Below are 24,944 nucleotides of genomic sequence, written 5' to 3' on the forward strand. Positions count from 1 at the left end.
AGGTGTACAGCTTACATCTGTCCTATTACATGCACGTGTCATAATGTCTCCATGTACAGGTGTGCAAGTTACATATGTCTACTACATGCACGTGTCATAATGTCTCTGTAAGCAGGTGTTCAACGTAAAAATCGATTTGTTTTATCACACGGAGCCCCTTCAACGAACACGTGTTCAAGAATGGCAGGTTATTGGTGTGAAGGCATAACATTGAGGGCAATGACACGAGATGTTCATTATCATTAATCGGCTAGGAGCTGACTGGCCAGATAGCGTCAGCGAATTAGTAACGTTAACTATCGGCGTTCAGGTCGACCACGCCCGACAGCTCAGGGACGAGTCAGCCCTTTTCAGAATCAGTAGACTTCTAGAAAGAGTAGCCTAGCCTCCACATTCTGATTTCTCCAATACAATCAGAACATTCTAAAATCAGCTGAGTATAGAGCTTGACGACATATCACACATCCATTGTTATCCCCGTCGTCACTGGAATTTGAGTGAGGGAATTTAGCGTTACGCCGCACGCACCAATATTCCAGTTATACTGCGGCGGTTTGTAAATATATTCGAGTCTGCACCAGACTATCTTCTGAACAGCTTTAACACGGATCTACGCAAATAGGATGCGATGGCATGTATCAACCCCTGTATCAACCAAGTGAACGAGACTGACCCGATCCCGTTTGCATGCAGGCCTTTATACTACAAGCACGTATTACTGAAGGCCAGTTCTAAGCGGTCGGATCTTCACACTAGACTTCACACTTCATACTTCTGCACACTATAATTTGAGGTCATGGAGAAGTGACTTGTGGTCGGACAAAATGTATCTGTGACTGATATTAGATACACTACATAAAGCACAATGGAATATCTTGGAGCAGACACCGTTTGGTTGGGGTTTGGTGTTGGGGTCCTTCTCACATGGCTGTAAACCTGACCTTGTGATGGTCAGACAAAATCTGAACGGACAAGGGAACATTACTGGTATCCTAGAGTGGGTTGTTGTACCACATTTAGATGACCATCATCTGAACGGACAAGGGTTCATTACTGGTATCCTAGAGTGGGTTGTTGTACCACATTTAGATGACCATCATCTGAACGGACAAGGGAACATTACTGGTATCCTAGAGTGGGTTGTTGTACCACATTTAGATGACCATCATCTGAACGGACAAGGGAACATTACTGGTATCCTAGAGTGGGTTGTTGTACCACATTTAGATGACCATCATCTGAACGTAAAGGCATTTCCAGTGATGATTTCTTATATCAAGTAGTGGTAGCGGTTCGTCCTTCTCTCGACAGGAGTCCAGATATCAAACCCATCGAGCATATCTGGGGATCGCAAACAGTAAAAGAGGAGAGTATAAGAGATATTGCTTGGCGGATATTAGATATTAACACGTATTGATACCTGCATGATTTCTGGAGGATTGTATGACAGAATCATGATTATGACCGCATCTATTAATTATATGACGATAGTTATCAGCACTATAAGACTAGTCAGTGTTTTGCCATATATATGCCTCTATGAATAAATTACAGCTTCCGGTCTTTTTGCTTTGAGATTTGCCATTCAATTATTACTTGAATGTCAGTTGATCCAGGTCGTCAGTTATCTTGCCGGGAGGATAGGTTCCTTGACAGTGGTTAACGGGAACACATTGATACACTGTTATTTATAGGGCAGGGGTGGATACAGCTTTTTGAGGGAGAGAGGTGCGAGGAGGCTGGATCCGCCCTTGTGGAATGCTGCAGTAGTTTCCTCGTGTATACATGTATATACATTCATGTGAAATCTAGGTATTAGATGTAAATATTCTTAAATAGAGAGGTACTTTTAATCACAAGACATTGTACATTTACAAACACTGATACACAGGGTAGGATACAGCCTATATTGAAAAAGGGGTGGGGGTGGAACTGGGACTGCACGGTTAATTTTCACTACGTTTATGGTCTTTTTATAAACTTTCATGACAAAAGTCTGACAACGTAAAGATGTCATGTGTGGGATGACTCCACTTCCTGTTACAGTAAGACACTGCACTTTGATACATAAGCCAATGTACTTTAATCTTACACACTAGACGCTGTTCTTCGATGCTTAGCTGTGCCTTTTTGCTTCTGACACTACCAATTTACACAAGCCACTGTAGTTTTAATCACAATACTCTGTACCTTTACTTTACACACAGTTATGCAAGACGATATCTGTTTAAACACAAGGCACTGTGCCTTTACACATAAGACCTTCTTACACACACCACACTGTGCATATGTGTATACGAATTATTTCAGCAAGGAAAAAGATGGGAAACACTCGTACATAAAATGTCTTTTTTGTCACTTTTAAGCTCCGGTTGACAAATTTGATATAAAAATAAACAAGGAAGAAATTGTCTTTTTCATTTCGGGGACTTAAAGTAATCTTTAACTTCTTACCAACCAACACTCAACGGGCACCTGCCCTGTTAAAATCTCAGCAAAAAAAATATTCAAACATTCCCGCGTGGAGAAAGGGTCATGTGACCAGCGGAATTTGATGACGTATTGTTTGGCATGCAGGGGGTCTGAGCATGTGCGAGTAAGCGAAAACATTGATGGCTACCTTTCGAAACGCAACCAAATGCAAGTGACAAGTCGACATTCTCGCCCACACAGGTATATTTACTCGGCTTGGTTTAGACTTTCGTTGCTACACTTTCACGTCAAGCAACTGAACTCCGTTCTAACACATGCACCCCGTTTTAACACAGGCACTTCGGTCATAAGTACTTTCGCGTTTTCCCACAACTGTGTGTGGTGTTCATTCATAAATAGCGAACATAGGACTGTCGGCCGGAGGTTGGGTAATAGGCTTGGACAACATGGGGTCGTTCAGTCAAGAAGCTTAATAGGCTTGTGAGAGTTGTGCTTTCATTACCGCAGTCATGAACCAGCATAAAGCAGTTGTTAGCGAGTCAGCACACATTCTTTGAATATATCTGGCGTATTTAAACCCCTAGTTACGTTCGGCGTGTTTGTGTACGTCACATAGCATAGTTTCTGACTGACATATGTTCTTACACACTACTTCATCCGGATGACTAAACATGATAATGCCATGGTATTTAGGCAAGGGTTCTTTCTTAGGGTTAATATTATTTACACATTAGAATACACCTAGTAAAGAGAGCTTGGCTAATCTGGAACAGTCAGGGTCTTACCCCCTTTATTACAGGTCCATTTCCAGACAGTGTAGGGGACTTTTCCCTTTTGGTGCTGCCTTGTCAAAAAGGTCAAAAGATGTTTATTGTATTTCATGTCTTGCATCCATATACATTGGAATTCGATGCATTACGTGATCATACAGCTTGAATATACAGATGCTTTGAATAGATTTTACAGCTTGAATATACAGATGATTTTAATGCTTAGACATTGCATTGTAAGTGTATTGTAATCATTTTAAGTCAGTAGAGTTATTGTTAGAAGACGTGTTGTTTAAGGGCCCTTGTTTAAATGCTTAAGTAGGGGACCAGGAGAGATTGCTGCCTAGTCAAGCAAACAAAGATTATTTTGGATAATATGCATGTAGACTCCCCAACACTGCACCGTTTTGCATTACCCAGTGTGTCAGAAAAGCCGTGTTCCTGTCAGCAAATCCAGGTACTCCTCCAATGCCAGTCAAGTGATTGAGAGATACCACACCTAAGGCACTGAGAGTGAGTGAGTTTGGTTTTACGCCGCTTTTAGCAATATTCCAGCGATGTCATGGCGGGGGGACACCAGAAAATGGGCCTCACACATTGTACCCATGTGGGGAATCGAACCCGGGTCTTCGGCGTGACGAGCGGACACTTTAACCACTAGGCTACCCCGCCCCCCCCTAAGGCACTGAGAACTAGGGAGAGACAATTTGATACTTGGGATGCAAGTATGACATTTTTTCCTGAATTTTTCCAGTCATGTTCATGTTAAACAGGACAGAAAGTTAAATGATGTAAGTAAGGGAGCGTTATGGAATTATGGCATTGGGGTGTGATAATGATTTTTATGGAGAAGCATGCACAATGTGAATGACCCTCTCTTAAAATATATGTACTGTACAAAAACAATGCCAACCCGACCCCAGAATTTCTGAACATGTGTTTTTAATATTTTTGCTTATAAAATTTCTGACCCCTTACAAAATTGATAACCAGCCCCCTCCCACCTCTCCAGAACAAAATGTGTAAACCGTCTCAAAATATCATCATGCTGCCTAACCATAAATTAGGAATGGTCCCTACTTTCATTAGTTTTATCAGGACCAGCAACATTAGGTGTGTTGGGATGAATATATGTAAGGCCTAATTCAAAGAACTGCATAGCTCTTCAGAATAAATGCATTAAAGTGTATTTAGTCCCTTGCCCTGTTTACTTACCCCACTGCCTTCTCCATGAAGCTCTGTCTTAAATTTTCAAATCCACTTAGAACTTTGAATGTAATTGACATAGAAGTATATGGGTTTTTCTGTCCCACATCCTCGATATCTTCAGGGTACATCTGCATAAATCTCTACTATATCTTGGATATACCCTACCTCCCCTTTATATGTAGAAAACAAATGCATAATAAATGGCTTTTTCTGTTAGAGCAAATAACCAAGACCAAATATTAGACCAAAAGTATACTGAAAAATACACGGGGATCAAGAGTATTTTGTCCCAGATATTTACTGCGAAATCTGAGCAGTGTTTATGCTAAACCCACGATGACGATGAACAATATGGGACATAAAGAATATCATCAAATACTGACAATATTTAATTATTTTTTCTTTCAGTTCCATGTATTGTGCGTATGATTTTATGATGCAAATAATAACATCCATATCAGTGCTGAAGATGATGTTTTGCCTCTATGCAGTATTTGCCTGTATGACAGTTGGCTTATATGATTGAAGATAATCATCATATTTCATAAATAAATCATTTTTAATTCACTCGTTAAAGTAAGGATGAATTCCACTTGGATGACATGGTATCTCGCTTGTCGAAGTTATTTGGAGGCAGATAACTTTTGGTCAGTTCTGGCAAATTTTATATCTAAACAGCCCTGTGGTCTGACTGAAATTTTTGAAATTTACCTGTACCTGCTATATGATACCTTTTGTGTCTCAAATGGGTCTCATTCTGACTACATATATTTCACTTAAGTATCAATGAAAAGATAATAAAAATGTCATCCTATATGTTCTTGGACATTTCTAAAGTAAATATACAGCATGTCATGTCATCGTAGTGGTGATTGCCATTGTGCAGCCTTTACCTGGGTGAATGAAATGCCAGCACAGGATACGTAGGTGACCAGGCTTTGACACCTGTCTTCCACCTATCCTTGATTATTTCAGGATTTTTTTCTCTATTCATCTGTGGTAAACACTCTGGTCCCTTTTGCCACCATGGGCTCGGTTTTCAATCTCCATCTCCACAATCACTGAGCTCAAGAATTTCTGTTCAAATTAGCTTAAAATTAACAACAAATACATTTGTAAATGATTTCCAACCTCAATATGAAATATCTTAAAAAAATTAATTGTGACTTAGAAAAGTTGTCTGATTGGTGGAGGTAAGTCACTTTAGTGTCTAGATCTATGTAAGACAGTTTTGTATAACAAGTAATGCGAATCACTCACTCCGTCACAAAACATTTTTCATCATTTACCCAGTTACTCTGCTAGATCTGGCAAATTTACTTGATCCAACATTATGAATTTCACAATTATATTTGGGGAAGTAATTTTCAAAATATACAGATATGGTAGACAAACCCTTGCTATGAGGTATTTTAAGTTGTATTTCAGAGGTCCAGTGATGGTGATGATATTGTGCATGTTAGAGCCATACTGTGTACAGTAATGTGACAGCTAATTTTAGGGTTGAGTCATGCTCAAACTGGTGTAAGAACAAAGCTATGTTAATAGCCCTTTTTAGTTTTCCATAATTAATTGGAGGTAGAATGCACTGGACTTGTGAAAGAAGGTACTGAAAATAAAGTGGTTGAGTCATGAACTGTTGCATAAGTCTTTATATACGAAATGCTAGGAAGTGCACTGGTATCATATGCTTCATAATGTAATGTGACATTAACTCATTTAATAATATATGATATGGATCTGGGTATTATCCAGTACATTGCAACATGTAAGTTGTAATTCCATCACCCATATATAATGCCCCTTCCAGTGCGTAGTGATATTACTCAACTCTATTGTGAGATGGTTATGATTCATTTTGTCGTGATACATACTTTGACATTTCTGTTTGATATATGTGCACATGATTTTAACGAGTGCACTTGTATTGATCAAGGTATTTATTTTGGGAAATTATTATGATGTTGTTGAAAAATAATTTGCGTGAATGTCCTTGTTTTTTTTTAAATTCTGTTAATTAAAAATGGTAATTGTCATTTGGTACCGACTTGAGGCTGAATCAGTTGGTGGAATTTGCCTGTTCATGAGAGACATCTTAATGGTTGGATGATCAAGTGCAGTAATATGTATGATGGTTATGGCTATCACAGCTGAGTGTGTTTATAATATTGTTCAAATACTTACTCAGCTCTGGAGAGTTGAGCCTTGGATAGTCAGGTAGCCTGGGGTGGTGAGGTAGCCTGGTGGTTCAGGTGCCTGTTCAGCATGCCGAAGACCTTGGTTCGATTCCCCACATGGGTACAGTGTGTGAAGAATATTTCTGGTGTGATGTAAAACTAAACTCAGTCACTGATCGGGATTATCAGATGTGTCATCTGTTTAAAAATATTCTGAAAATTTTGAGAAGTTGTTTTGTGAATTGTAGAAAGAAAAAAAATAATGTTGCCTAATAAGGAATGGCATAGTATGTCCAGTCAGGTTTCAGAGGATAACAGCAGGGGTTAAGAGAAAGATTAAAGTTGTGTCAACCTTAAGAAAGAAACTTGTTCAGGGCAAATATTTAAGATATAGATCATCAGTGCAAAGAGTACTGCATTTAAGAAAGAATGTTGTGATTAATCTAAGTGGCCTTTTGTTGAGCAGTTGACATAGTCTTAGGTCAATTGCTCTTTAGTGTATTCTTTTAAGAGATAAAATCATGAATCCTTTGATAACGCAATCAAAGCATTAATTACATGTGGACCAAACCATTTGCCAGTTGCTTGTTTTTATTTATGCACTTTTAATTTGATTCATCCTTTATGCAAATGTAGAAGTTTTCCCATGAAGATCCGTTTCACAATAGGCCATCAGTTTATAGATCTAGTTTTAACGGGAGACTGATTGTTTCAGACTTGATGACTTTGATGTGTGTCATCATAATTCAATTGTGTAGGTCAATAGGATTGCACATTATTACCAGTATATCACAATATGCTGTGCAAATGATACATATTGCAGTGGTATTTCTCCGAACCTGTATATGTAGTTTTCTGACTATATTGCAATCTAAGTTGAAATCTACACAGACTTTCTTTCATACTAAAGTTTTCAATTGTTATTAATTGAGTAAACTGCAGACATTACATACACAAAAATTATAAAAAAGATAATACAATCCTTTAGAATTCAATCTAAATTGAGAACTCTTTTATCACATCCATAAAATTTAATTTTGGGCAGGGGTTCAAAAATATTTTGAAATGCCACTTGCCATAGGGCAAGTGACTTCGAGAACGTGACTTGTCCTGACCAATTTTCCACCTGCCTGATTTTATGACACAATGCGTGGTGTTAATGTTGACTGGACTATTTATCGAAAAGTGATGATTTCTCTTTCTACTAGCTCCACTTTATTACTATTGCGAACTTTAATAGCTTTATTATGAGCAGATATGAAATGAAATTCAAGATTATTTGTAGTTTGAAACCACAAGTGGAAACTATCTAACTCCACAGACAAGTAAGATACCATTATTTGATTGGCTGAAATTAAAACTGACTTGTCCTGGGCATTGAGCAATGGGAATTTTGAACCCCTTTTTTAGGGCTTTAGTATGTATAAAATAAACTCTGCATGCACATTCAATATCACTCTTTTTCAAATACTGAAGCTCTCAGTATATCATGGTATGTACTTGAATACAGATACCAGACCTGCAGTCTATTGCAGTACAATATATTTGCCAGTATACAGCCCTATTGATCAGGGTGGGGGGGGGGGGGGGCAGCTTAGTGATAAAGTGTCCCTTTGTGATGGGATCAAGTGGTCAGGTTTGCTGACCGGATGACATTTGTCATCGTATCCCATTTGTGCAGATTGATGCTCATGCTGTTGATCACTGGATTGCCTAGTCCAGACTTAGTTGTTTATACACTGCCGCTTTTGGGATGGAATATTCCTGAGAGTGGCGTTGAACAACAATCAAACCTTATGGGTTAGTTAGTTTCTGTACGACACACTGCTGTCACACTGCTGTCATGCTGCTGTCACAGTGCTGTCACAATGCAGTCTCACTGCTGTCTCACTGCTGTCACAGTCATGTCTCACAGCTGTCACAGTGTTGTCACTACTGTATAGTCGTAGTTATGGATTTCAAACCAAAAATTTTCGTACTGAATGTTAATTTGCATGATCCCCATCCACCGGCAGTAAGCAAGCATTCTACTAGTGCATATAGTGCAAAACTCCGACTTTCCAGGGATATAATTGTAAATGATTAGCCAATTATCTTTAATTTGATTATTAACAACTTTTGCTTATTAAAAAATTGAGCATATAAAAACAATAACTTGTAATATTTTTACAGTTCAATAATTTAGTGTTTTACAAAGTTGTTCAACAATTTTTAAATTGAACAGCTAATTCAGAAATATGCCCAAAATGAAGATTTAGTTGGTGCTGACTAAAAATGAATACTTAGTTCTGTGGGTAATGCTAAACATTTTGTGTTAATTGTATGGATTATATAGACTGTTTTATTGTGCTCAGTGAATACATACTTTGTCAGATAGCATACAGCTGAAAGAAAAATGTTTTCCCCACAGTATTTCTGTCCATATGTGTAATATGTTGCAACTAACCTGTACATTTTACCTCTTAGAAGGTCACAGTAACCAGAAACTAAGTGCAATGCATTTTATGAATTATTCTTTAGAAATCAATTAGTTACATTGAGATTGTATTGGCTCAAGATTTTTCTTATTCCAAATTGACTCTTTCAATATTTTATTATTACGTTTTTCTGGAATTAGTCAAAGAAATATTTTGTCAATTTTTAAGATTGACAGAGGTTATTTCTTAACTTGTTTCTTTTCACAGCTTTGTTAGTGTTTCGTCCAAAGCCTCGTGAAATCTGAATGTACCTTTTTATCCTATAGTATCCAATTCTGATCACATGTCCATACTTTTGATCTGTTGCTTGAAGGTACTTACGATGGTCAATAGGTTCAAACTCGGTGCAAATACGATATGATGACATTCATGAAGCTGGTCTATGCCCCTGACCAATTCTAACCGGTACCGTCACAGATTCCACATTAAGTATGTATACATAATGGTTACTTTGATGATGTTCATCTTGTGATACTTTTCATGTACTCAGGGCAAGTGACTTTAAGAAAGTTACTTGTTCTGACTAATTTTCCCTCTTGCCCTGATTAATATGACATAATCATGATGGTGAAATTGTGAAAGAATAAATCAACTTGGTATTTGATGTTAATCTTTACTGGAATATTTATCGAATGTGATAAATAGGAAAAAAAGATAACCGTGTTATATTATCACTGGAAATTTAATAGCTACATTTTGAGCAGATATGAAATGAAATCCAAGTTTATTTTCAGTTTGAAACTGTAAGCAGAAATTATCTAGTGGCCCAAAGGCAAATAAGATGCCATTATTTGATTGCCCAAAATGAAAACTGACTTGTCCCAGGCGTGAGGAGAAGGGATTTTTGAACCTCTGTGTACTTTGTGCTGTATGATGATTCTTGGCAAAAGCTCTCATGACTGTTAGTGATGTTCTGATGATTGAAAATAAGCCAAAATAGATTGAAAGAAGGATAAGAAATATCTATTGATTGTAGAAAACATATTGTCAGTTAATTGAAATTTTGTTATTTTGGTATAAAACAATTGAATGAGGTAAACTAACCATTAAATTTATATGAATGATCACTAACTAACGTGAGCCCAACAGTGTAAAACTATGCACATTATACAATTTTATCCACTTTTATTGTTTAATTACAATTACAGATGGATGAAGTAATACGCAATAACTCTTGATTTGATTCTGAAATGTCGTCTTGTTGTTTCATGTTGTGTTCTGTTGGATAACTAAACAACTTAGTCGCTAGGGTCGGTGGGGTTGCCTCGTGGTTAAAGCATTTTCTCATGTCGAAGACCCAGGTTTGAATCCTTATATGGGTATAATATGTGAAGCCCATTTCTGGTGCCTCCTGCAGGGCTGTTGCTAAACTTAGTGTAGAATTAAACTCACTCACTCGGTCACAGCACAAGGAAAATATTCTTCAGTAATACAGAACTGGAAAGAGAGAGGCATATTAAATTCCTATTAACTGAAGTGATGTATACCAGTAGGATGTATGGTATATACATGTAGTTTGATAGAAATTTGGGGTAGATATTTTTGATAGACAACTTGTGAGATTTAAGCATAATATATGATATGATGTCATAGTAGATAACTGACAAGACCGAGACAATATTGGTATATAAATGTATACTATACAACTGGTAAACAACCTCAGAGACTATAGCATGGTATATGATTTTTACAGTAGATGTCTGATGGGACAAAGACATGGTATATAGTACTGAACCTGTGAAACAGACATGGTATACGGTGTATAGTACACAAGCAGTGAGATAAGCGTGTTAGTTGATGTGTTAATCACTTACAATCCCGATTAATACCTGACCCCCCACTTAGCTGAGATCAATAGCCAATGTCGGCTTTTCCCCTCCTCAACTGACCCGCAGGGCCTCCTGTAGGAGTCCAGCAACAAATTGACGAGCTGATTACTGTATACATGTGAGTTAGCTTTGTGGGGGGTACCTGTTACAGGTAAATCTTTGCAGGGGGTCCCCAGCTGGGTGAGCTGGACAGGTTGACTGGAATTTTTATTCATGTTCAGGGCAATGTGTTGTATGTGAGGTGAAGGGAAGATGAATTTAAAATCTGATTAATTTGGCCATGTGATCATTGACATTTGTTTTCTCTCATTAATTATTTATGGAAGTAGTTGTTGGTGAGGGCAAGCAAGTTTCTCTGACTGCGTACATGGAAGGGATACAATATTTTTATTCTTGGAGTTACTGCATGCAGTCAGACAACCAGCTGGTATGTACATGGTACTTGTCATGTTATTAACTCAGACGTTCTGGTGGGGATATTTACGAAATTTGGAAACGCTTAGTAGTGTTTTTTAGACAGGGTACGTATAGGGATGTTGTCGGAAATGGGGACATTTCAATGTGGTGCTGGGCAATGGGGTATCCTAGAGTTTAAAACATTGGCTTGTCATGCTGAAGACCCGGGTCGAATCCCCACATGGGTAAATTGTGTGAAGCTCATTTCTGGTGTTCCCCGACGTGTTGTTGCTTGAATACTGCTGAAAATGGCATAAAACCAAACTCAGTAATGTGGTGCTCTCTTAATATGGGAGACATTTAAGGTGGGTTATATCCCCTGTAGGAGTATTGGGACGTTCTCCACAGGGGCATTTTCAGGGGTGGCACTTGCCACTGTAGAAGATTTAGAAAGTGGCATTCTCCCCTACATCCTTCAAGATCAGGGATGGAAATCCATGCTTTCCTTAAAAGGCTTTTACTGGGATTGGCAGTCAGGTTTCACTGACTTGGTTGAGGTATGTCATCGTATCACCATTGCATAGTCAATGCTCGTGCTGTTGATCATTGGATTGTTTGGTCCAGACAGCATTATGTATAGACATTGCCGTTATATAGCTGAAATTTTGCTGCTGAGGGCAGGTTTACCAATCAAACAACTAACTGTCCCCTAAAGGGGTACATTATAAGTTTTTCACTTTCACAAGAGGGGGGTTGCCGTAAAAGGCGACTCAGCTTGTTGTAAGAGGCGACTTACAGGATCGGGTGGTCAGGCTCGCTGACTTGGTTGACACATGTCATCGGTTCCCAATTGCACAGATTGATGCTCACGTTGTTGATCAGTGGATTGTTTGGTCCAGACTTGATTATTTATAGACCGCTGCCATATAGCTGGAATATTGCTGAGTGCGGCGTAAAACTAAGCTCACTCACTCACTCACAAGGGGGAGCATTGTTTGTCGTCTTACCTCACACGTGAATGTTGCTTTCTGACTGGCTTCTATTATCTTCAGTGTACCCTGCTTACAAGCAAGGTACATTGCAATGTACCCTGGTGCCAATAGCAACTCATTCGGTACTTCCTGGCAGTAATTCTCTGTCTCGAATAACACTGACATACGTATGATGTACAGAAATTACCAATGCTTTGTGAATGCAAATCGAGAGAAGGGAGAACACAAAATCTGTTTTATTTGTAAGCAAAATCAAGCGATGGCTACAGTGAATATTGTACATGACAGGAGCTGAAGCTTATGTTGCAATAATTGCTGCATGTGATCTTCTAACGTGTGTAAAGGCTTGTTGAACTGATCTTTACCTCAAAGAAATTGTCTAATATGTACAACAATTTTGACGTATGACAACACTACCGATGACAGATTTCATAAAAAATGGTGGCTTTGCTGACAAGGGTGCGCAGGATTTTGCAAGGACTTTTCAGTTGATTCAGGGATCGTTTGTACATAAGTATGAAATGTAAGTAATCAAAACGATTCTGACTATCTGTGTATTGTTATATGTTTTTTCATTGTTTTCATTGTAAATAAGAGAAGACGTCGGAAATGCTGACAACTACCGTTGTCGTTCAGAATGATTTTGCATCAGTCGTTGCGTCATGTTGCATGGAAACTTCTTATGAATTATCAAATCATTACATGGTGTTTGTTTTTAGTTTGCTCTTTGTTGCTATGATACTCTTCCCCTGCATGTTCCATATAGATTGAGTCTTAGTAAGCAATGGTTAGACAGTTGGATGTTGGAAAATTTCTACACAGTGTAAAATCGGAAGGTTTCTTGGTTTACATTTCAAACAAGCGCAGTCTTTCTTGCAGTGTTCATTTTCACACCCAGTATCTTTCATTTTTTTTCATATAGATTGGTGACACAGATCATTTGTAATCTGAAATGCATGGGGAATTGAGTGATGCATTTGTTCCATATCACCAGGAAAGGTATGTGTACTGTACCTAACAGCTGCTGACAGAATTCCATGTTCAAACATATCTACCTCAATCCCTGGTCATTCAGCCAACCTGCAGATTCTTGTGTCTCAGTCTGACATCCACCTTGACAGACAAATAGGAGATATATGGAATAACATACTTGAGACTCAGAATTACTGACTGAACATCCTGAACTGGTGCTATATTATTCATTCACTTGTTCTTAACTTCTTGTAACTTGGGTGGTGGTGGGGGGGGGGGCAGGTTTGGTGTGTGTGTGTGTGTGTGTGTGCGTGCGCGTGCGTGTGCGTGTGCGCGTGCGCGTGCGCGTGCGCGTGTCTCTGTGTTGTTAAAGTGTTCTCTTGTCACCCTGAAGCCCTGGGTTTCATTCCTACATGTGTGTAAATCCCAGCAACATGGCCGTGGTCTAGACCAGATAACCATGTGATCTCTGCAGTGGGGTTAAAGTGACATCAGCCAAGTCTGTGAGTCTGACCATACTGAGAGATCTACCTGTGTGTTATACATACATAGATGTGCTGGTCTGTTTCAACTGTACGATGAACTTGTTGGTGTCTTCAGATCAGCAGTGTAAAACAATGAGGGGACTAGAATGAGAGAATGAGTTTACGTTTAAGCAGTCACATTCCAGCTATATGGTTGTTGTCTGCAAATAATCAAGTCTGGACTAGACAATCCACTGATCAGCAGCATGAGTTTTGATCTACGCAATTGAGCCTTACGCTTTTTGTGACAGGCATGGCTTACTGAAGGTCAATTCAAACCTGAATCTTCATGGCTATTGATGGGACTGGAAATCTTCCATGGCAGCATAATTTAAAAGTCAGTGTTAGCTCAGCTTGTCATTGTCATTGTCTGTGAGAATTTGTAATCTCCTTGTTCAGCTTCCCAGACAGTGTTTTGAGACATTGAGTACACTGAATTATCATTTACATTAGTTGATGATTGATGTCAGTCAGTATTCGTTTGTTTTCTCTCCCTTGGGCCCAATCTGTTAGGTATTTTTGCGCCATTGAATAAACATTTTAAAAAGGATTTGGCTTAAAGTTGTGTTTCAGTAAACATTCAATTTGTATCTGTTCATGTGTGGCCCCAAGTGTGTAACACATCACACACAAACTCACAGCAGTGATATATATGTCTAATTAACCATCCGCTTGGCATGGCTTCTTTTTTATGTTATGGAGTGGAGTGGAGCGGAGTGGAGTGGAGTGGAGCGGAGCGGAGTGGAGTGGAGTGGAGTGGAGTGGAGTGGAGTGAGTGAGTGAGAGAGAGAGAGAGAGGTAGAGAGGTTTTATGCTGCTTTTAGAAATATCACAGCAGGGGACACCAGGAATGGACTTTACATCGTACCCATCTGGAGAGTTGAACATGGGTCTGGGGCGTGACAAGTGACCACTTTAACCACTAGGCTACGCCACTATCTTGTTTATGTATGTACATGATGCCTGTAAGGGCCTGTAGGGCTGCCTTGTGGGACCAGTGTTGGCATTTTTGTGGGGATATTTGTGAAACTGTGCATAAACCATTTTTCACTCACTCACTCACTCACTCACTCACTCACTCACTCACTCACTCACTCACTCACTCACTTAAATACAGGTACACAAATTAAAAACGGTGCATTTGTAATTTTTTAAAACTTATTTTGACTAATTTTTATGTCTGTTTGTATGCAGGCAGCTTAACATTGATTTTAGTTATGGATAGTAGACAAATGTTGTCGCTACTATTTCATATTGAGTGACCATCAATATGTTTTTAAGAGCTTTTAAGAGTTGTATTTGAGGACTGTAGCACAATAGTTACAATCTGTCCAAAATTACCACCGTAATTTTTAAATATTCGCATCTATTGATATTGAACAAATATTGTTTGTGTTATATAAAAACTGTTATAATCATCTATTACTGTATTTGAATGGGAAACTGAGTGAATAGCTCTGAAAACACTCAATCCCAGCATGCATGTGTGTCTGTCGGGAACATGTATCATGAAAATGCGTAGCAGATGTTCCTGTTTGGTTTTTGTTTCTTGGTAAATTGTAAGAAATGTTGATAGAGGATGCTATTGTCATTCTAGAGGTTCTTTGTCTCCTCACATCAAGATTATCCAACAGAAATATCAGCCTGGATCCGCCATTGCAGCATCATAGAGGTTGAAGAATACCCTTTTTGTGCAACAACCCAGCACATCACAAGATAAACCATTTGTCAGAGCTTCATGAAATTCCTTCCATGAAAAAATACTGATAAAGTTTAAACTCGCTTATGTTTTCCTAGGGAGACTTGTGAAATTGAGATAAGTTATATCTTGAGACTTCCTGAAACACCCTGTCGGACTATTCCGAAAATGTGCCACCTGGTCTGGCTCTACCCATCATGCATCTGCTTCACGCAACTTTGGAAAGCTTGAATCATCAATGATAAACTCAAGCTAGGTTTTGTGATTTTTTTTTGTCCCGGCAGAATCTAACTGCTGTTTCCGGGCCACCCAGTACAGTTTGAGGGGCTGATACAGAGCAGCTTATCTGTTGGGAATATTTTTAACATATATATACCATAAATGATGTTGGGGATATGATGCCCCAGCTTCTTTCTGGTGCACTTTGATAGATGTGCAACTCCAGCTGGTTAAATGTGTGTTAACTAGTCTTGATAACTAGCCATTTCAGTGTTAATGAATCAAGTCTGTTGCTTGTGTCGCTGTTATCTGATCTTTGTAGATTTTAATGATGGTTCCTACATGTTGTATTTTTTTAGCGATTAGAAATTTGTAAGTGCAGCCCACTTGCACAATTATAATCATGATATTTTTCAGCTGAATCCAGATTTTGCAGGAGTTGACATTTCTGTTCTGTTCCAGACTTGGTTTATCAGTTCTTAATGTATGATCTTTTGTGCATGCCATGCTGAGTTGCATCCCTTGGTTGTGCTAGCATCTGCTCATACCAGATGCATACTTTTTTTGGTCATGTACATGGATTTCACTGCCAGAGTCTTTTAGCTTTTTCATATCAGACTTATTTAGCCTGTATCCAGTTCATTTTTTTTTTCCATTACAGGGATAAATATGTCTATGTCAAAACAGAAATGGATATTTTTATTAATTTTCATTCTCACAGGATATTCTGCTTTTAAAAAAAATACAGCTCGAATTCATAATTTTTTACCTGCAATATAATGTACAGTTTTTTTCATTTCTAGGAATGAAATATTTTTATGTCAGAACAGTGAAGGATGTTTTTGTAAATTTTTATCAATTTCATGCTCATTTAATATTCTGCTTTTTATGAAATAGATTGAATTCATAAATTTCTATTTGCATTATTGAGTTACTATGTCAGATTGTCATTGTGGCTATGTTCTTGATGGAGGTTGAAGTGACGACAGTTATTGTGAGTCTAAGAGGGTATGTAAGACAAACTCATTCAGTGTTATTTATATCCACCTACATTGTAACCACAGACGGTTTCTATACTTTTATAGAGGCGCTGAGGTAGCCCAGTGATTAAAGCATTCGCTCCTCACGCTGGAGACCGGCGTTTCGATTCCCCTCATGGGCACAATGAGTGAAACCCATCTCTGGTGTTCCCCACCATGATATTGCTGGAACATTGCTAAGAGCAGCATACAACTAAACTCACTCACTCACTCACTGCACTTTTTATCCCTGGTTAACTGGTCAGCGTGCATCTATCATGAGTAACTGGTGTTCCACAACATGATATTTTTGGTATATTGCTAAAAGTGACTAAGTCATATCTCGCTCACTCGCTCACTCATTTAGAAACATTCTCTTGATTCTATGATTTCTAATGTTATTTTTTAAGTGTGAAATGCTGCTTTGGAAGTTTCCTCTCCCTCCCCCATCCGGTATTGGAGGGTGATTTAGAACACAAGTTTTTGGGGATATTATTCGGAGGAAAATCAAGTCACTCCTTGCTGTATAGTTGATTTTCATCATTGGTGTATTTCTTGATCTAGTATTTGTCATCTGCGTTAGCAAAACTTGACAGGAGTTCATCTTCAATAACCCATAATTCTACAGGTTGACTTCAGGAGTTTCAGAGCTTCATAATTACTTGTGATCTTATTTACATATTTCTGAATTAGGTATCAAAAATAAGATGACTGACTTTCTTGTCTTATTTTTCAATTTTCAAAACGTTAGTAGGCATTCTTAGATGACACAATCATGTAAAACTACCATACAGAGTAGTAGTATTATTAATGGCGCTTCTAAATCATATATTAGAATAATACTAGTGACTAGAGTCAAAGTCATGAGTTAGACACAGTCATTTAAGTGTAAATTCAGGGGCATATAGGAAATCACATATTTTCTTTGCCTTTTTTTATAAAATTATGTTGAACATTTTAAAATAATTTAACCGTATATAGACAAAATGTGATTGATTATGCATTTATGAGAAAGCACTGTTTTCTGTTAGTAATGTGGCAAGTTTTCAGCCGAATAGTAAAGTTTCAGCATATGTGCAGTTGTTTAAGAAAATTGTGTGCATCGACATTCCTTGAGGTCATCTTACATCTTCACAAGGTACATTGCTGATAAGTTGTGTTTGAAGGTTGTTGTGGTGACACTCTCATTTACTTGTTGGAAAAAGGGAATTAATTCATGTTTCGTTTGATATATAGAGGACCCTATATCTGATGATTTGACATCTAGTCGTGGAATCTTGCCTGTGTCACTTTGTTTGGGCAGTAGATTGAAATAAAATATGCTATAGCATTAGACATCTTAATGTTTACAATGGACAACCTGGATGATTGACTGTGTACAAAAAAGCTTGGAATATTGCAGACAGGCGTGAAACATCAAATATTGATTATTATTAGAGAATCAAACTCAGACCTCTGTATGGCTGTGTTGCTTTCTACCTGGAATGTTAGACGCCCTTTATCGTGTAGGTAACAGGTTCACTCGAGGTTTATCAAATTATCATGTTTATGGTTCAGATTACAGTCCAATCGCCTGTCTGTTAACAGACTAGCAAACATACACACCGTCTGCTCTGGTGGTCTGGAATTACAATCAAAACCAGACACCTTTGCTGAAAAACCTCAGACCTCTTAGTACACTCATGTATGGTAAGGAATAGCCAAGGCTGTTCATTCAGGTCTTTGAAGTGGCGTGTTTCGCCTGTTGTGTTTCAGGAGGTAGCATACTGACAAGACTTAACAAACGAAGGTTTACGTGTGAATGATATGATTGTACTTGAATGACATTTGGTAGTTCATCAGATAATTGTCAGGGCTATTGGGGCCAATGATTATAGGTTGAATGCTGTTGTTTTGAGGGTATTTAAATGTCTTGTAAATATTTCATTTGGATTATTATTCTATGAGAATGTGCATTGACTGTCTTGACATTTTGTCAAATGATGTTTGTTTTCATTCACTAGCGAAGTATTGAGGGAGACGGTTTTTAGTAATATGTTGGCGTAAACACTAATATTTGTCAGTGTGCAGGGGTTAAAAAATCCCATTGCCCGACGCCGGGTACAGTTTTGATTTCGGGCAATCGAATAATGGCATCTTACTTGGCCATGGACTGCTAGATAATTTCCACTTGTGCTTTCAAACTATCATGGATTTCATTTCATATCTGCTCATTGTTAAGCTATTAAATCTCGCAATAATAATAAAGTAGAGCTATTGAAAGTGAAATTATCACTCTTCAATAAATAGTCCAGTAAACATTAACATCATGCATTGTGTCATAAAATCAGGGCAAGTGAAAAATTAGTCAGGACAAGTTGCTTTCTTGAAGCCTGTTGCCCTGTGGCAAGTGACTTTTCAACATTTTTTTCAACCCCTGAATATGAGACTGTTTACTAGGGGATTGGCTCACTTAAAGGCAGTAATATTGATTTCTTGTAGATTATTTTAAGTAAATAATACTGTTTGTAAACACTGTAAGTTTCTTTGATGCAACCACAGGGACTTGTATTGCTTAGAAACAGCGCTCGAAAGACATGTGTATAGACCCTACCCTAGTACTATATAAAAGGAAAGGGATGTAACGAAGAAACCACCCCCTCCTTGATCAAAGTTCCATGTCACCGGGTAAAATATTTTTAAGGCAACGTCGAGGCCAACGGATCGAACGCCAGATGATTTCCCTACAAAATGAGCCATAAATGGTCACAATCGGATCATTATTTCAAAAGTTACACGCCACGAATCATCGAAAACAGCTACCTCCGCAATTTCACGCTAAAATCATGGATCACCAAATACGGCGAAAACTCACCTTTTAAATTAGTTTATTAATTCCAGACACGTTGACAGCACCATCACTGGGCTGGATTCGATCGGCTGCGGCATTCCGTGGGTCGGAAAACTTATTGCAACATCTACATGTCATTTTCTCGACAGTAAGCAAACATTTCCACCAAAATTGCTGGCAAACCTACTCACTTGTCGGCCATAAGTGACCTTGACATTCAAATAACAGAGCAGATCCGCGCAAACAGACTCGGGCCATCCGATTGGCCACTGCTACTGTATATTGGTGGGAAATGAAATATACAGTGGCAGTGGCCAATCGGATAGGGTCTATACACATGTATGTCTTTCGAGCGCTGTTTCTAAGCGATACAAATCCCTGTGGATGCAACATGTTTAAGGGTCATAAAAACATTTCAGTATGAAAACAATGGATTAAAAGACAAGTTATTTAATTGGTGCATTGATGTTCATGATATTGATCACTGGATTGTCAGGGCCAGACTCAGTTCTTTACAGACTGGAATATTGCTGAGTGCTGCATTATTCAACCAACCAACCAGTTAGTGTTATATATCAGTATACAGACACATCCTGGTTTTACACTTTGGGTGTTCATTCTTGACATTGAACTGACTCTCATCTTTGTGTCCTGTGTCATAAATAGATGTTGGTTGGTGGGGTAGCCAAGTGGTTAAAGTGTTCAGTCAGGCTGGTTTTCCCATGTGGTTGAAATGTGTGATGCCCATTTATGCTGTATTACAGTGTGATATTGCTGGAAGCGGCGTAAAACTAGCCTCACTCACTTACTCACTCATAAACATGCAGTGAAGACTGGTCATGAAGTGATTACAAGTTATTTTATGCCATTTGTTGCTCTAACTCAGTAGTTTGATATTTTAATATTTCTTTGACCTGAAAAACTAGTGATGCGAAAAAGGAACAGTCACGCCATCCCAAAATAATGGATCTTGGTGAAAGTTTCCCAGATGCCTGAAATACATACCTTTAGATCTGGATGATAATTTGAAGGTGATTCAAGTGTTCAACTCATTTTCCAACATAGCTCAGTAAGTGGATCTCCACGTTGATGAGAGGGGAACACACTGGTCACTTTGTCCACCACTGTGAGCTAGTTAGTTATAGACTTAGTGAGAATATGACCCTTCTTTGAAAACCCTTGAAGAGAGAACGTAATTGACTTCATTGAATGTCTAACTGTGAAGTAAATATATAGGAATACATACTTATACACGCTCATTTAACAGGGTGGAGACATAGATTAGTATATTGCTACTTGTGTTCCATGCTGGGACCTATTTCAGGGGGCATCTCAAAGCATACTTGATCTATATTTCATATCGGGGATGAAGTGTAGACATACCAGAGACCATGTAATTGGTATATGGGCTGAGACATTACTAGTGAATTTCGTATGTGATAAACGTCTGAGAATTTGTGAATATGTCAATAATAGGATAATGTAGTGTTTGAGTCACCTTATGATATACTATGATTGCCATCAACGCTGTAGGATAGGGTTATCATGGGCATATGGTATCCAAACACTCATTATATTGACTTTACTGTTCAAATGTAATATGTTTTGAAATGTTTAGATTAATTGATTAGAATATATATTTATATCTGATATTTTACATTTTTCCCATGTGTGGAAACTGCAAGCCAGTTGTACAAGATTTTGACTCGTAGACTTTATTTATCTGACCTTGTGAACCATTCATTGATATTGTGAGAAATAATCAGCACCACTGAGATACAATGACATCCCGTCAAAGGAGCTTCTGAGGCTTACTCCACTTGGTACAATGTGTGAAGCCCATTTCTGGTGTTGCCCACCATGATATTTCTCGTATATTGCATAAAACTAAACTCACTCAATCATTCACTGTAGGAGTGGTCGGGTAGCCTAGTGGTTAAAGTGTTTGCTTGTCAAGGTTTGATTTCCCACATGAGATACAGGTTCGAATGTGTAAAAAAGTCTTTTTCTGGTGTCCCCCACTTGGATATTTCAGGAATATTGCTAAAGGTGGCACCTGACCATACTCACTACTCACTCACTTGAACCTGAGCCTGGACTCCCATCCAGTCCTTCATAAAGGAAAGAAATGAATTTGTCACAGTCCCCAAGACAATGAGCAGTTCCAAGTATTGGTCAACAAGGCGACTTGTTATTACACAGGGTGTGGGCGAAAATGAGATTTGCGAAGTGGTTTGGGCTATAATCTCTGTCATATATCTCAGCCTTATGATCACTAGATCACCTTACTCTTTAGACAAACTGTCTCCTTTCATTATTTGCCTATCTTCTTTTTCATAATCCCTGCAGTGGAACAATGCGTGAAGCTTCTTATGTCTCTGTTATTAAGGTGCTATGTTCCTATGTTATTATATACACACACTCCTGTGAATTTCATTGAATTAATGTGAGTGCTGACCCTGTGTCGAAAATAGCTCATGAAATTATTGCATATAGCCGTACCTTTGAATTCCTCTAAGCACTGTCTCATTAAACAGCAAGCAACTATTGAACACTATAATGTGTAATAGAGTTTTAAGTGAGGTGACATGGGGTTTATTATCCTGTCCAAGATTATTGAACTTGCATATTGTGTGTGTATTTAGTGCTTGCTTGCTGAAATATAGAGACTTAGTGAGTGTGTGTATTTATTGCCCATTTAGCAGTATTACAGCAATGTCACAGTTGGGTGTGGGTTTATTGCCTCAGCTTCTATCCACTAGGCTGTGGAGACAGAGGAGTTATTTAACAGTATTCCAGCTATAGGATGGTGGGGGACACCAGAAATGGTACACACACTGTACCAATGTGATGTATCGAACCCCGGATCTTTGACATTATGACTGAACACTATAACCATTAGGCTACCCCACCACTCTGACATGACATGGAATATGTCCCACCATAAGTGGATCCAATGATTCACGTGTTTCAGATCACAGATACTTTTCACATGAATTTGATAAGTGCACTAATATTATGTATACAGGGATTTTCTAGGATTATAAACTATGCACCTTTGTATGGCAAAATGACAAAATATGTGTATTATGTGAAATTAAATTGTTTTAAAACGTCCTTTTTTTTTGTAAATTCTGAAAGTTTAGAACATGATGTGTTCATATTTTGAAGTTTTACTGACATTTGCTGCAGACATGGGCCAAGTAATGCTCTCTTAGCAACTCCTGATAAGTCCCTTGGACTGTGTATACCTTCAAGAGCTTTAAATTCAAAATTGTTTTTCTTACCTCCAACGGTTGTGTGTGAAAGTTGTGCACCCTGACTGAAACAAGAGATTATTTTGAATAAGTGCCAGATACCTTGTTGGGAATACTGATTGGAGAATACAGTAAACTACAGTTATTGTGAACTCAAGGGACAACTGATTTAGTTCATTGTAAGAACAGGTCCTTTCACACATTTTCACTAAAGCATGCAGCAAGTTGCAAAGACACACACAAAAAATCATATCTGCCAATTCATTATAAGCGTGTCAGTGACTGTCACATTAGTTTGCAAGACAATGTAGCTGTTCATATGGACGATATTTAATTTTCAGCAATTTGATGCATGATCCTCATGCAGTTCAGCTGCATAAGGTTTGCAGTTGGTTCTCGCATGTTCTTGGAGGAATTAATCTTTGATGCAACCATCTGTATATGCAATACATATAGCAAGTATTTTAAATGAGTCTAACTTTTGATAGGAAGTACATGTGAAAAGTACAATTAAAATATATGTAACTGTTTTTGAACAGTGTAAAGTTACTAACAACTTGATTGATGTATTTGTAATGATACCACTAAAATACCAGTTACTCTTTCAGTCTTTAGCATTACAATATATCGTGATCAGTGTAAGTAGTATACTCATGTTGTCATAATTTCTTTTGCATTTACAACAGAGCAAATATTGTCCTCTGATAATGCCAAGATTATTCCCTGGACTTTTTGGAAGGAAATAGTAAATCTTAATCCTCTGTGCAATTCAGTATTGGAAATAGTTTTCATCACAATGTAGTTTGTGTTTGTCTGGAAACATAAGTAGTTGTCAGTTTAGAAAGAAGACTTTTGTAATAATTATATGTTTTTCTTAACATTTTCCGCATATCTATCCAGGATATTGAATTATAGGAATGTTCAAGTGAATAAAGAGAAAACTGTTGTCCTAATGACTGTTTATATTCTTACCCATCTCGTAAAACACGTCCGTTACATCATGTGAGCTGCCTTAAAGCAGATAACATTTACAAACAGTTAGGTCAACAATCTTAATGTCAGGGTCAGGAAAGTGACTTTAACATACTCTTCGTTTTAGCTGATCAGCATTGACCCTACCTGTTGACATTGTATACATACATGGTTCGTACAGAGCTTTAGGTAATCTATTCCAGTGTGGACATAATCTCCATTTCTGAGATTCCTGGCTACCATTATGAAGTGTGCGACATTTTAGAAATGTCAAAGGTACCTTGGCGTAGTGTTTGTGTCTAAATATAGCCAATCATTCAGTCCATGTGTACTGGCTATTGACATTACCTTGACTGCCAATATTTCTGCTGTGAGAAATCGCTTGTGTTACACATGTACTTGAATGACTGCATCTGATACCACTATGTGTCCCACATCTTGTAAGCAGTTTGTTCATAACTGATAATTTGTTAGCCAACTTGTAACAAATAGAAATTCTGAGATTTCAAGAATAATTCCTATTATGCCCTCTGAAATGCAAACAAATTACAGCGATATGAAATCTCTGAGTCAGAACCTTTTGATCTTGGCATTCAGATACATTGATACGATAGATCTCTGCCTTTCTACATGAAGATAAAGATCATCGAAATCTGACTAGAAGTTAACAAACCTGGTGTTGTTAGAATGGATTATGCATAGATTTCAGCTAAACTCCCCAATCCCAAGCTTTGTTTGACAATATGAAACTGGACATCCATTGCCAGTTCCTTCTTGCCTCCTGATGATATGAGGTCTATACCAGAATAAGATATTTGAATAAGATTGTTCATTTCAAGTATTTGAACCAGTTGTATCGATACCTCTGTCAGTAGCGCTGTCCAAAACAATTGATAATATACTGAACAGCATATTAATTTCTTTCAGACATTTTGGCATTTTTGCTAAAAATTATCAGTTGTATTTTTTGATAATTGATTGATATTTAGGAACGTGTAATCAATTTGATAAAACCAGGTTACCATGGTTTATGTTAAACAATATCATTTGATCTTACATTATAAAATTGTGAAAATCAACCAGTCTGTTAGGTATGGAACAGCTGCAATCAACCAGGAAGTAGGTAGGGTCTCTATACACAGTCATAATTGTAAGTGTGACACATTTTT

At 38.0% G+C, this 24,944-nt stretch overlaps 1 protein-coding gene across 1 annotated transcript in view; it reads left to right on the forward strand.

Moving 5' to 3' along the window:
• The first annotated feature begins 2,584 nt into the window (after positions 1-2,584).
• LOC137274542 (zinc finger protein GLIS3-like) overlaps positions 2,585-24,944 on the forward strand; it is a 53,000-nt gene continuing 30,640 nt past the window's right edge. Inside the window, exon 1 of the mRNA XM_067807785.1 lies at positions 2,585-2,673. The gene's annotated coding sequence lies outside the window, so the exon portion shown is untranslated. The remainder of the gene's footprint in view (positions 2,674-24,944) is intronic.

Source organism: Haliotis asinina, chromosome 2, assembly GCF_037392515.1.
Source record: "Haliotis asinina isolate JCU_RB_2024 chromosome 2, JCU_Hal_asi_v2, whole genome shotgun sequence".
NCBI lineage: Eukaryota > Metazoa > Mollusca > Gastropoda > Lepetellida > Haliotidae > Haliotis > Haliotis asinina.